This window comes from Desmodus rotundus, chromosome 7 (genome assembly GCF_022682495.2).
Source record: "Desmodus rotundus isolate HL8 chromosome 7, HLdesRot8A.1, whole genome shotgun sequence".
Lineage (NCBI taxonomy): Eukaryota > Metazoa > Chordata > Mammalia > Chiroptera > Phyllostomidae > Desmodus > Desmodus rotundus.
In genome coordinates, this window is record NC_071393.1 from 103,723,868 (window position 1) to 103,737,783 (window position 13,916).

Below are 13,916 nucleotides of genomic sequence, written 5' to 3' on the forward strand. Positions count from 1 at the left end.
ACAACTTCTTTGGAGAGTAATTTGAAAAATGGCTACCGAAATTTTAAATGCGCATACCTTTGACCTAATAATTCTGCTTCTAGGAATTTATCCTCTAGAAGTACTTACACAAGTGCTCCAAGATGTATGAACAACTGTATTCAAGGCCACATACTGTTTGAAATAGATAGAAATATTCTGGAAACATAAGTGCCAATAAACACGGGACTAGTTGAATAAATTATGGTTTAACCATAACACAGTATATTGTGCAGTCCATAGAAAGAATGGAGTAGAACTACATGAGCTGATAGGAAATGATCACAAATACATATTATCAAGAGAAAATAAATAAGAATATACAAAGCTACATAGTATGCCTCTACTTGGAGAGAAGAACATGTAAATACATACAAGTATGTATATATCATATGATGATTTTGTAATGATATGCAAGAAACTAGTGATTATAATTGTCTTTGGGAGGCTAGAAGTCTCAGATAAGAGGAAGATTATTTTTTATTCTATATTCTTTGGTATTATTGGAAATTTTACTAAAAGGAAATACAATTTCTTTAATTTAAAAATTTAATGAAAAGGTTTTTTATGGAGAATTTAGTATTAAATACAGATATAAAACACTTTGAGGTGAAATCTACTAGATTCAGTTTGCTTATTATAGTAAATATATGATTCATCTAAAATGATTTATTAACTTTAATTTTATAGCTGTTAAACTTTATAATTTGCAAATGAACTTAAGTACCTGTTTTAGAATCAGACACTTTAAAAAGTTTCATAATTTTGTTACAAAAGCAGCACATGAGCAGCCCTGGCTGGCGTGGCATAGTGGATTGAGCACCGGATTGCAAACCAAAAGGTCACTGGTTCAGGCACAGGCCTGGGTTACTTGGGGGCGTGTGAGAGGCAAGCAATCGATGTTTCTCCCACACATTGACGTTTCTCTCCCTCTCTCCCTCCCTTCCCCCCTCTCTAAAAAGTAAATAAATAAATAAAATCTAAAAACAAAACAAAAGCAATATATGATCACAGAAGAAAAATTAGAAAATGAACAAAAAGAAATGTCCTTATTTCTATCGCCCAGAGATTAGCAGGTACCAAATTGATGAATACCTTTCCAGAATTTATTTTATACTAATATATATATGTATATATATACACACACATATACATATATATATACACACACACACAAAAGGGACTCACATATATTTATAATTTTTAACTGATAATGTATCAGCAACATATTTCCATGCTTAGAAACAGAATTAGACTTTTAGAGCTAGAAGAAACCTTAACATTAATTTAGAACAGTGTAACTAAGAAATGAGACCTACATATACCACCATACATATGTCACCTACTTCCCTGCAGGCCGGTGACAGATACTCTGGGTTGTGACGGCACTGTCCTGCAGTGTTGAGACAGAGCCTCCAAAGCCTCAACAAAGTGCTACAGAAAACCACAACCAAAAGATTAAAGTCATGCAAGTTGAAATTGATTATTTTTAACTAATCTAAACCAATAATGAGGAGTCCATTGATTTCTCGACCCAAACCACACAATTGGCACTAGCTCCAAGGCAAGAAACTTCCTTTACTTCCATGGTGCTACTCACATGTCTTCAGAATAACTGTGGAGTAAATTTCTGAGGTCTAGTCCCAGTTCGTCCATTTGGGCAGGCGGTGAATTTTCAGAGCCACTTCTGTAATGAGATTTACCGAACCTTGAATCATTTTTAAAAAGCTAAAAAAAATATTTTTGGAAGATTGTAAATACTATTTTATGAAATATTTCAAAATGCTCATCTTTAAATATGAAATTGGGGCAAAAGGGTGAAATAAGTAAGTACAGCTTAACTTTTATCCTTTGTGTTTAAACCACATTTATACAATGTGGCAACTCCACTTCTGCTGTAGCACACTGTCAAAGGAACACAACACACTACTCGATATTTTGAAAGACTGCCATAGACAGGTCTAAAGGGCCCTTCCAAACTCCTGTTCATGGGAACCATCGAGGATTCTGAATCCTGTAGTGTGCGTTTTAGAAATCTGACAGAGTACTGTACCCGCTACCCCTGAATTTGGGAACTCTGGGGGAAAAAACTGTGCGTGATCTTAGGACTCCAGAATTCTTAAGGAACATAGTAGCCTGTGGCCTTCACATGTGATTTTTAGTGGTATCTAGGCCAGGTTCACGTACTTTATTACCAATGTGTTGTTGCCTGGAATATACATCCCGGGTCTGCATTCTACCAACTCAACATAATACTGCGCAGTTGAGTCAACAATACTTAACAAGCATTTACCAAGCACTTGTTTTGCACCAAGCACTCCGACAGTTTCTGAGGCTGCAAATTCAGGCAGAGACACAGTTCCTGACCTGAAGGAGCTTGCAGCAAAATCAGCAAGAAAGACATAAACAAGATATTTTTTTCTCTTTGGATTTTTTCTATGATTTATAGTTATCTCATCGATAAAGAAATGAGAAGTAATGTTTACAAATCAAATCTAAGTCATAACCTATTTTTCCTTAACATTTTAACAAATAAATGACTGAAACATGAAGTTGTAAAACAATGTCTTTTTGTTCTTATATTTTTTTACGACAAGCTTTCTTTTTTTAAAAAAAGATTTTATTCATTTATTTTTAGAGAGAGGGGAAGGGAAGGACAAAGAGGGAGAGAAATATCGATGTGTGCTTGCCTCCTGCGTGCCTTCTACGGGGGACCAGCCCACAACCCAGGTATGTGCCCTGACTGGGAATTGAACCAGCGACCCTTTGGTTTGCAGGCTGGCACTGAATCCACTGAGCCACACCAGCCAGGGCTGTTCTTATATTATTTGTAACCTATATTATTTTACTATTATTAGTATTTTTTCATTTATATGTATTAGATAAATGAAAGGTGAACCTGTTATTTCAGAGGACAGGTATTGTCTGCAATTGGGCAAAGAGGGAAGCTCATGCTTGTTCACTATTTTATTATCAGGTTTGATTTGTAAATAAAATACATTATTTAAGAATTTTAAATAATAAAATATATCTGTATATAATTTTGATTGTTTCAAGAATAATGGCGTGTTTTCTTGTGGATGCCCTGTCCCACGGAGCTCTCCTGGCCGCCTCAGATGAGAGTAAGTTGCCCCGACACAATCTGTTGTTCCGGGACAAAAGGGGTCCTGGAACAGGCAGAAAAAGGGGTGGCGATTCCCACCAGTGGAGAATGCCCCAAGCCCTTGTCCGAAATGGCTTTTATTGGGATAAGTATGTACAGGGGTATGCGGCATGCATGCATAGTTCATCACACAATGCCCAAAGGCTGTAGTTAATAGAAAACAGATATTATCTATAGATAACGATGAAGGAACACAGAGATCTGCCTCAGGTCAGGGCCTCTTAGACCTGCTGACGCTAAATGGTTGTTAAGGCCTGTTTCCTGAGATAAGGAGTTCACTCCTTCTGCTTTTGGACCTAGATATCTGATTCCCAGCAACAGGAATACAAAGCAAAGCAAGCCTCAAGGGGTATAATGCATTCTTTAGGCCTGATCTCCCATGGGAACCCTTGGCGCTAGTATAGGATCCTGTCTGCCTCCAGCATTCCTAGCGTTCTGTTGGAGACTTATAGGCCCCTTTCAAGGCCTTGCTCCCGCGGGGCTAGAGTCTCCAATACCACAGAAAGTGGTCCCCAACATTTTCTTACAATCCTTTTAAATCAAAAAGCAAGTTCTTGTCCTGACTAGTGTAGCTCAGTGGATTGAATGTGGGCTGTGAACCAAAGGGTCGCCAATTCAATTCCCAGTCAGGGCACATGCCTGGGTTGCAGACCAGGTTCCCAGTATGGGGTGCTTGGGAGGCAACCACACACTGATATTTCTCTCCCTCTCTGTCTCCTTTTCTTTTCCTCTGTCTAAAAATGAATAATTTTTTTTTAAAAAAACAAGTTCTTTAAGAGGTTTAGCTAATTCTGAACTCATGAATTGGGTTTTTTTCCTCCCTTATAAATCAAAATATGAGGTGTGTCCAGAAAGTATCCAGCCACATAACATAAAAAACAGAAACATTTGTTGAAGAAGATGTAAGATAGAAGAGACATTGTACATAGGACAATGATGCCTCAGTCCCCCCTTTATTTACAGCAAATATCTAAAATGTTGCACAGAATTTATAAAGTCAGATTTATATTTCCTTTGAATGTATCTCTCATCTGAGACTGAGCCACATGAAGACTTGTGAATTAATTTGATTAAATTAAATATTACAAAATATATACATATTTTCTAATAAAATATCAATGTGTCAATGTCAACCAATTACAGTAGCACAGCTTTTAAAGGCAATTTTGAACAGGATTGAAAGAAATAAGCCTAACTAGACATAGCCAGGAATTTCTGCATCATTCTCTGCCTATTATCAATCCTTTGGCATACTTAATTGAAATTTTGAAGGGAGTTCAGTAAAGGGACAATTTACTGAGTTGTGAGCAGGGTCAAGGGGAGCACAGAGGAATGCTGAAGCACGAAGGGCCCAGCAACAATGGGGAGCTGTTCCCTGGGACTGAAGGGTTGGGGGAAGGGACAGTATTTCTGGGGCCCGTTGAGTTGTGCAGCCTAACACTTCAGTCATAGACATTTTCCCCTTAGAAGGTGCAATCACTCTTTTATTTCAAACTTCAGAATATATTGTGATAATACTAGGTCTGTCCAGAGGGTATCCAGCCAAGTAATATGAAAAATAGAGACACTTACTGAAGAAAATACAAGATACAAGAAACATTGTACATAGGATAATGACACCTCAGTCCCCGTCAAAGTAGGCACCTTGGGACCTCACACACTTTTTCCCATTTCCATCAGCTGCTCCATCGTATTTTCCTGAATCTCATCAACAGTCTGAAATCTCTTCCTTTTCAAATGTGATTTTAGTTTTGGGAAAAGCCAGAAGTCATAGGGCACCAAATCTGTAGGGGGACGGAGTCACCTGGGTGATTTGATGTTTTGCCAAAAGTCTCTCCACGAGGCATAATGCATGAGCGGGTGTATGGTTGTGATAAAGCTGTCAATCACAAGTTGCCCATAGCTGCAGGCTTCTGAATCATCCAAATAATTTCTGTGAAGGAATAATTCAAACTTAATGCAAATTTGATGCAGATTCATTGCTCTACTTGCTCAGTCATTTTGAATGTGACAGCCACACAGTACACATGCTCACTCAATGGTGTCTACCGCCCCCACTGACTGGTACGGTGAAGTCATCATTGTTCACGCATCCATGTTTCAGTCCACTCTCCTTGGCTGCCAGGTTAACTGACATTGCTCAGAGCATTCTCATTCATATTAACAATGGCCAGACTTTTTCCAGACAGGCTTCATATATCTCCCTTGCTCTCAAAGTAGCATAGTAAACACATTTTGTGATGGTTAAAATATTTCTTCAAGGCCAAGTAACTGTTAGAAGAATAAAAAGGGTTGTCACATGTTTTCAATAAAAAAGTACTTTCTTTGTATTGGAAGACCATCTTCATCTCCAGTCCTGCAGTTTTTTCATGGACCTCATCATATTTCAGGTGCCCTCTCAAGGTCAAGAAAAAAAGAACAAAAGTTCGAAAGAGTCAGACAAAACTACCGTGCTGTCAACAGCACTATCCTATCATATTCTCCTTTTGCTCTACATTTTAGAGGCTCATACTAGGTATGTCAAGCTCTCAATATAAATGGGACATCAGGACAATAGAAGCAATCCAAGAATAAATAATAATGATGAAATGATAATGCTATATGACTTACATGCAGAAAATTCTGTGGATGACAAAATAAAGCAACTGTAAGGTAAATGAAAGAGGTGAAAAGAGTGAATGTGGTGGAGAAAAATGAAGGAATTCTGTTTGTTTTTAGCTTTACACACGACATTAGGCATCCCATAGTGACAGCATCTGGACACTTTTCACAGAGTTTGGTTTTTGGATTTTTTTATTGTGGCCGGAGATGCATAATATAAATCCATCATTTTAACTATTTTAAGGGTACAGTTCAGTGGTATTAAGTACACTCACCATGTTGTGCAGCCATCGCCAGCATCCATTTCCAGAACTTTTTCATCATCCCAAACAGAAACTCTGTACTCATTAAACAATTACTCACCTTTCTCCTCTCCCCTCAGCCCCTGGTAACCTCTAATCTACTGTCTCAATTAATTTAACTCTTCCACTACTTCATATGAAGGGAATTATACAGTATATGTCCTCTTATGTCTGGTTTATTTCACTTAGCATAATGCCTTCAAGACTTATTCATGCTGCAGCATGTATCAGAACTGTGTCCTTGTTAAGGCTGAATAATACTGCACTGGATGGATATACCACGTTTTGTTTATCCATTCATCTGTTGATAGACATTTGGGGTGTTTCTACCTTTTGGCTATTGTGAATAATGCTGCTATGAACTTTTATACCACTGCTGGGCGGCTGTCTTCCACTACTTCCTTCCCAAGGCACTGGACTTTGATGAGAGCATACATTAACTTCTGAATAGTTTATTTTGGTTTTGCCATGAGTATTTATAAGGGGTACTAAATAACGCAGACTCAGAGACTCTAACGACAGTAAAAGACAAGTCTCTAAGGCTGAAAGAACTTCTTTCTTTTATATAAAGTGATCTGTGGTATTAGCATATTTTTAAAATGCCAACAATTAAAAATGGCTTGTATAAAGGTATAGAAAAAGCAGGAGTTGAAAATGCAAACTGAAGTTGGAGAACCCCAATAAGCAAACTGTAAATTTTACGTCTGTAGAACATGTATGTCCACTGTGGAGACAGAAACAGCAAATTATTGTAACACATATTTAATAAATTTTTCAAAGGCCAAATTGTAAACCTTAAAAAAAATGTCTTTCCTCATAATTTACCTGATGGCCATACCCTATCACATGCCTTATAGCTCGCAAGGCTTTTTACTCTGAGATTTTAATTTATTAATTAGTTGTACAATTATTTGTTTGCTGTTGTTTGCATGAGTCAAACTCCAGGTGATTAACTGCTATGCTGTATTGCTTTTCTAAGTACCAGGTGCTTCATGACAGAATTCTTAAGGATTGCTCTTACCAGGAGGATTGGAAAAACACCTATTTCTACTTCTTTTCTTTTCCTGTCCTGGTTGGCACTGTGAACTCCACATTAGTTTGAGGTGGGGTTTGCGAGTATGGGAAGCACAACCACACATATGCTATCTCTGTGTTTGCTTTGTAGAGGAAGTCAAGGCCCATGAGAATTTGCACAAGCAAAAGTGCATGCTGTTGTCTTAAATCTCCCATTTCCTCATGCTCTTGTTTTTAGGGCGTAGCGATTTAGCATAAATTATAGTTCTATGTAAGTGTCAGGAAATTAAAATATGGAAAAGATCATACATGTTTCCTGATCTAATCATGAGACCATGTTCTTCCTTTAGCAATTTATTCATTTATTTTCAAAAATAGTCTCTTTCATTGAGATTTAGTGGATCACACATTCCTAACTAGAAAAAAGGAAAAAATTTCCATTTTGAAAAAATCTATATAATGAATCCAGGAGAAAAAAAAATATTGTTTTGGCGTCTCTTCTATAGGAGATTTGGTTTCTCACTTTTCTATAAACTGAAATCAGGCATAATGTAGTGACCAATGGAAAACAGATTCTCTTCTTTTCAGGATTAAAAAATATAACTCAAATGCATGCAAAATTTATTGCATGGATGTTGACGCTATATTTCTTTGATAATAAAAAGATAGCATGACAAGATTTTACATTTTATTGAACAAAATCACAGTTGATTGAAAATGCTGAATTATTTTTATCTTATGCAAACATATTTTATTGTTGTGCAAGATTGCCCTCTTGTGTTTTCTCTAGTTAGGCCATTATTATTTATCAATTTAACCTTCAGCTTTTAACTTTTGCATTTAAAATTAACTCACTACTAAATGAACTTCAAAGCTGTACATTCAAAACCATACAGGTCGTAAGTTAATGTTAGTATTTGGGTTGGTGGTACAACTCTATTCTTTTAAATCTCAGAATTAATTTATAAAATACTATGGCTTAAAGTTAAGAAAAAGCAGACTCAAACAGACATAAATACATAATGGAAAATTTAGAATAATGTCAAGGAACACTAAAACCCTGGTACTAACTGCCCACATCACCAAGTAATGGAGGATGCAGCCAATTAATCTATTAGTATAGGTTGGCTTAGTATCCTTGCAGTTAGTTTCTTCCTTTAACTTACTTAGTTATTATGGGTATACAAAAACACAATTAACATTTTTAATTATTTTGAAAAAATTCCTTCTTTATTAAGTTAGCAAAGTTTTTTTTAACGTTGCCTAATTCAAACAGGTACTCTCAAATGTTGCTGGTAAAAATGTAAACTTGGTACACATTTTTGTAAATCAAATTGGCATTATATTAAAGAAAAATTATTAGGTTTACTTCTAGGAATTTATCTCAAGAGTGCAATCCTAAGTACCCAAAGAATTTTATGCCCAAGCTGCCCATCATAGCATAATTTATAGCACAAACATCAGTAACGACCTAAATATAGCCCTGTGTTGAATTAGATTGGAATACAATCATAGTGTGAATCTTTCACAACTATTAAAATTTTAATATTTAAAATAACAACATTTTCCTATGTTACAATTTTAAGTTTTTAAAAATCTGGACTAAAAATGAAATGTCACCAAATATTATAGTGGTTGTCATTTGGGGGTGGAACTATGAAGGCTTTTTTCCTCTATTTTTTTCACTTGTCTGTAGTTTTCATGTTTTATGTTGCATATGAATTACTGCTATAAGAGAGGAAGTCCCCATGTTCCTGACATCACCAGAATCTGGGTAGTATCCTCTTTATAGAAATCAGGAATTCTCTGTGGGTTTTCTATGCAAGCTCAGAAAGCTTTTGCAAAGAAAACCAGGACTTCAGCAACTAGGTCAGGATATAGCATCCAGATGAGTGATTGTGGGAACGTGGAGGGGCCCCACATCACAAAAAGAGTGGGAACTGTCCTTAGAATGGATACTTTTTCTCCCAAATCTTTATTCTTTGAGAGAATCAAAAACAGACAGGTGATAATAACAGAGCAACAACTACTTATTAAATGCTTAATACATGTTAGGTTGGTCGAAAGGATTAGAAGTTAAATGTGATAAATGGCTGAATGCAAAGGATAGTTAACAGAACTTCACCTCCAGCCATCCTGTAGGACTTCCTCAGCTAGATTTGTAGCTAATGAGCCAGTCTTCCTATCTGCATCTCTGCAACATCCTTTGTATCCTTTTAACCTCCATCTCCATCCATTTTCCATACTGCAGTGAGGGTGATCTTTTCAAAGAGCAAACCTTCAACAGATTCCCAGTATCCTGCGGATAAACTCTGAACCCTTCATGGTGGCTGACAAGGCCTTTAATGATCTTACTTCATCTTACTTCTGTGGTTCCCTTCTGCTGCCTCACTCTGCCTTCCAGGCTTCTGATCTTCACCAGGCTTTGCCTCTGGTATACTCACTCTCCAGTCGGACCTGCCCTGCCTCTAACTCCTGCTTCCTTTTCAAGTCTCTGTTTAAACACTGCCTTCATTGGAAAAACTTAGCTGCCACCACCATATGCACCCATCATAATCATTGCTTTCCCTATCACATCTCTTTCTGCATGTTATTAAATTCTCTGGTTTAATTGTCTTCCTCTGGACTGTAGGCTCTGGGAGGGAAAGGGCTAAGTAAGCCCGATTCACTTCAGTACTTACAATGCTTAACAGGGGAGCAATAGATGTTTACTTAAAGAATGAATAAATGGATGAATAAATTTAATTTCCCCTGAACTTTCTTTAAAGAGGTATTCTGATGCAAGTGCATATCGAAATTAAGGTAGGGGATACTCATTCTAATGGTGGTAGTCCTGGGATGCTGTGAGATCTTCATTCAGCACTGAGGTCCCAGCTCTTGTTTTCAGTTAACAGATATGTGTGTATGTCTGTATATGTTTCAAAAGATTTTTCATATTATTTCTCAAGCCCCTCATGGAAAAAAATTCTGAATTATTGACCGATTGTTTCTTTTTTTAATTTATTTAAAATTGTTTTTTATTGTTGTTCAATTGACCAATTGTTTTTAATCCTCAAAAAATAATGACATCTTCATTTAACAATAGGGGAGTAAATACATTACAATTTATAAAAGAGATATAAAAATCTTTAAAGACAAGGTAAAACAATAATATAATGCTATTTTAATAATAATATCATGGTAAGATTTTTTTAAGCACACAAACTACATATACAAAATAAGCTACTATCTCCCACATGAGAAGAAGTGTATTATGTATTTACATAATGAAAATATTGAAAGGAAAGCATTAAAAGTATATTGTGATTATTTCTGAAGGTCATTTCTACCTTAAACTTTTCAGTATTTCTCTTTAGAATAAGCATGTATTACTTTTGTTAAAACATGAAGCATTATCAAAAACTCTTTATAATAAGATTAATTCCTTTATGTGTAGGCAGTTGTCCCAAAAATTGTTTTAAGACTAAAGGATATTTTATGAATATTTTTTCCAGAGAGCACATACATATTTTAAAATATTTTATATTGAATAGATTTAATAATGCAATGGCCTTTGATGCAGATGCTACTAGAAGACTATAATCTAGCAACTATTCTACTAGAAACTATAACTGTCTTGAACTTGACTTCTCAAATATCCTTATGTTTAGAGTTTTTCGTATTTCTCAAGAGAAGACAATTTTATTAAAGAGTATTTTATGAAATGGTTTTGAAAGTAAATTAATGTATTTTATTATGCCTAGTATGAAACAATGACATTAAAAAAACCCCGTAAAGGATAGGCTACAGGAAATCAACTAACTGTAGTTAGTTGAAGTGGATTGGGGAGAGGCTACCTCGGGCAGAATTACGTCTTGAAACAGGCCAAAAGCAGCAGTTCAGACTAGCAGCTAGTCTGGGAAAATCCCTCACCTGCACCACCATCTCAACAGATCTAGGAAGTTGCTTTTTCTTTTGCTTAACAATAGGTATAGTGATAAGCAAAATTGCCCTCTTGCAAATCTCCCTGAAGTGCAAAAAGACTAAAAAGATCAAAGGAGCCATTAGCCACTCCCTGAACTTCAAAGGTTTATCCTATGGGAACTTTGAGAAGCAGCTGTGAGTTTATAGATTACTCACAGACTTCCCTTACAGTCTATAAATATAACATTACAGATATCTTGATTACCATAGTCTTTTTATTTCCCTTCTGTGGTTGCATTTGAGGTTTTAGAGGTTTGTATACAGATTGAGAAACCAATCAAAACATATTAGGACTAGACCCCTATAGAGCCGCAAGGAGCACCGAAGCACCATCGGTGTTCTTTTTGTGCTTTCTAAACCTAGCTTTTTAATGTCTTGATTGTTTCTATATTTTCTCATTCAGAAAAAAGTAATAAAGCAAGCATTTTTGTTTCACATAGTTTATGTTTTAAGGTGTTATCAAAGTCTGCAAAATCCTTTCCTGGACTGGATGTACAGACTCAGTCCCCATGATGATGAAACTGTTTCTTCGCTAATGCACTTCTTTTGGGCTTTTTTACAGCCCAGAAAATCCAGTTGGTTGTGTGTGTGTAGACTGCAGTGTTGTCATTGAATACATGGCCTCCAAGTGCTCATTTTAATAATTAAAAATGCATCCGTGAGCAACTACTTTAAGCAAAAGAATCTTAGGCAAAAGACCCTAGAAGACATGACTAGACCCTCGAGACTCCAGAAGACACTTCTATCACTTCTAGTGATGAGAAGTCCTGTATAAATAAACTTGTTTTGAGGCATTTACACCAAGACAGAGATCTACTATCTGAAAAGATGTAGAGCAAGGCCAATCTTTGAGTCATACACTCAGAATAATGTATTATGCACCTACCAGTAAAAAATGGAAGAAGACATAATTCTCATCCTTAAAAGACTTCCATTCTAGAAGAAGCTGCAGGTGAGCAAAGAAGTGCTGTAAACAAGTATCCTCATGGAAGTCCAAAGCACTGGCAGCATGGAAAAGCCAGTTTTGCAAGTAGTGAGAAGGGTGAGAAGGGGTGTGTGTGTGTGTGTGTGTGTGTGTGTGTGTGTGTGTGTGTGTGAGAGAGAGAGAGAGAGAGAGAGATTGACCAGGCATGGTGGGGGTGATGATTTCAAGGAGCAGTAGCAGCATGAGCACAAACACAGAGACCAGAAATCGTCTTGTACATTTTGGGAACTACAAGCAGTGGTTTGGTTCAAAGTTCATTCATTCATATATACAATAATCATTAATTGAATACTTTGAGTTAGAGTTGTGAATGGCAAAAATAAATTGTGCTTCAAGGTAAGATCATCAAGAGGACCTTGATCAGCCCTGCCTGGTGTGGTTCAGTGGATTGAGTGCTGGCCTGTGAACTGAAAAGCTGCCAGTTCAATTCCCAGCTAGGGCACATGTCTGGGTTGTGGGCTGGGTCCTCAGTTGGGGGTGTGCAAGAGGCAACCAATCTATGTTTCTCTGGCACATCAATGTTTCTCTCCCTCTCTTTCTCCCTTCCTTCCCATCTCTCTGAAACTAAATAAACAAAACGTTAAAAAAAAAAGAGGACCTTGCTTATGCAGTAAATATAGGATGTAGTCCTCCCAGATTCCACTCCCGTTCTTTCTAATAGAAACTTAATGTTACTTAGTATACACCTCTTCCCTACACACTATATGTCTCCAAAGAAGCTCACCCATGCTTAGCCCCAGGTAGCCTAAATGGGGGTACACTTAGTTTCTTTCTAGTGACTGAGGCAGGAATAGCATATGATTAATTCTGACTAATGAGACACTGAGAGAAGTTTGCTAGAGGTTCCTGGGAAAGCAACTCATATAAGTCACTGTAAGCATCTCCTTTCCTCTCACTGAGCATGAATCAAGAAGCACATAACTCTCTGCCCTGACTGGTGTGGCTCAGTGGCTGAGCATTGCCCTGCGAACAGAAAGGTGGCCGGTTGGATTCCCAGTCAGGACACATGCCTAGGTTGCAGGTCAGGTCCCTGATTGATGTTTCTGTCCCCTTCACTCTCCCCCCCCTTCACCTTCTCTCTTAAAAATATAAATAAATAAAATATTTTTTAAAGAGAGAAACAGCATAGCTCCAAATGCTTATGGCCACCACATTAATAATATGAGGGAAAACCAGCTTTAGGGTGGAGCTGACTCTAAAAATGGCAGGAGAGAGAAAAACCTAGGTTCTCAATACTCTCATTGAACCAACTAACCCTGAACTTCACACTACCTCTGGTAGTGTTTTACATGACCTAATTTACTCCCTTATTTTTTTTAAGTTAGATTGTATTCATTGTTCTTTGTGTCCAAAATACCCTAACCGAAGTTTAGACTTTGTTAGGCAAAGGGTTGCCAACATAGATGTTTAAGCAGGAGACTGACATCATCAGTGTGCACTTGATGAACAGCACTGGCAGAAATGCTGAGGGGGGTGGACAGGATGGGGGACTTGCTGCCATACATGAAAGGCTTACTACGCACTTTGTAATAAACATTTTTGTATATTAATTCATTTAACCCTTCCAAAATCCTAGGAAGCATGTAATAGTATCCACATTCAATAAAAGGAATCTGAAGCCCAGAGACACGAAGTTGTCCAAGAATAGGAAGCTACTAAGTGGCAATTTAATTATAGACATTCCTTCACTCCAAGATATATATATCTGGGAGTTTCTATACACACACACACACACACATATCAGAAGCAGCTCATCTCACTCTCAGCCTTAAACAGGCCTCATTGATATGAGTAAACCTAGCCCTTCTCCAGTGATTGCCTCAGAAATAGGCTGATGACCCAACTCTGGTCTGGCTTCTAACCACAGATT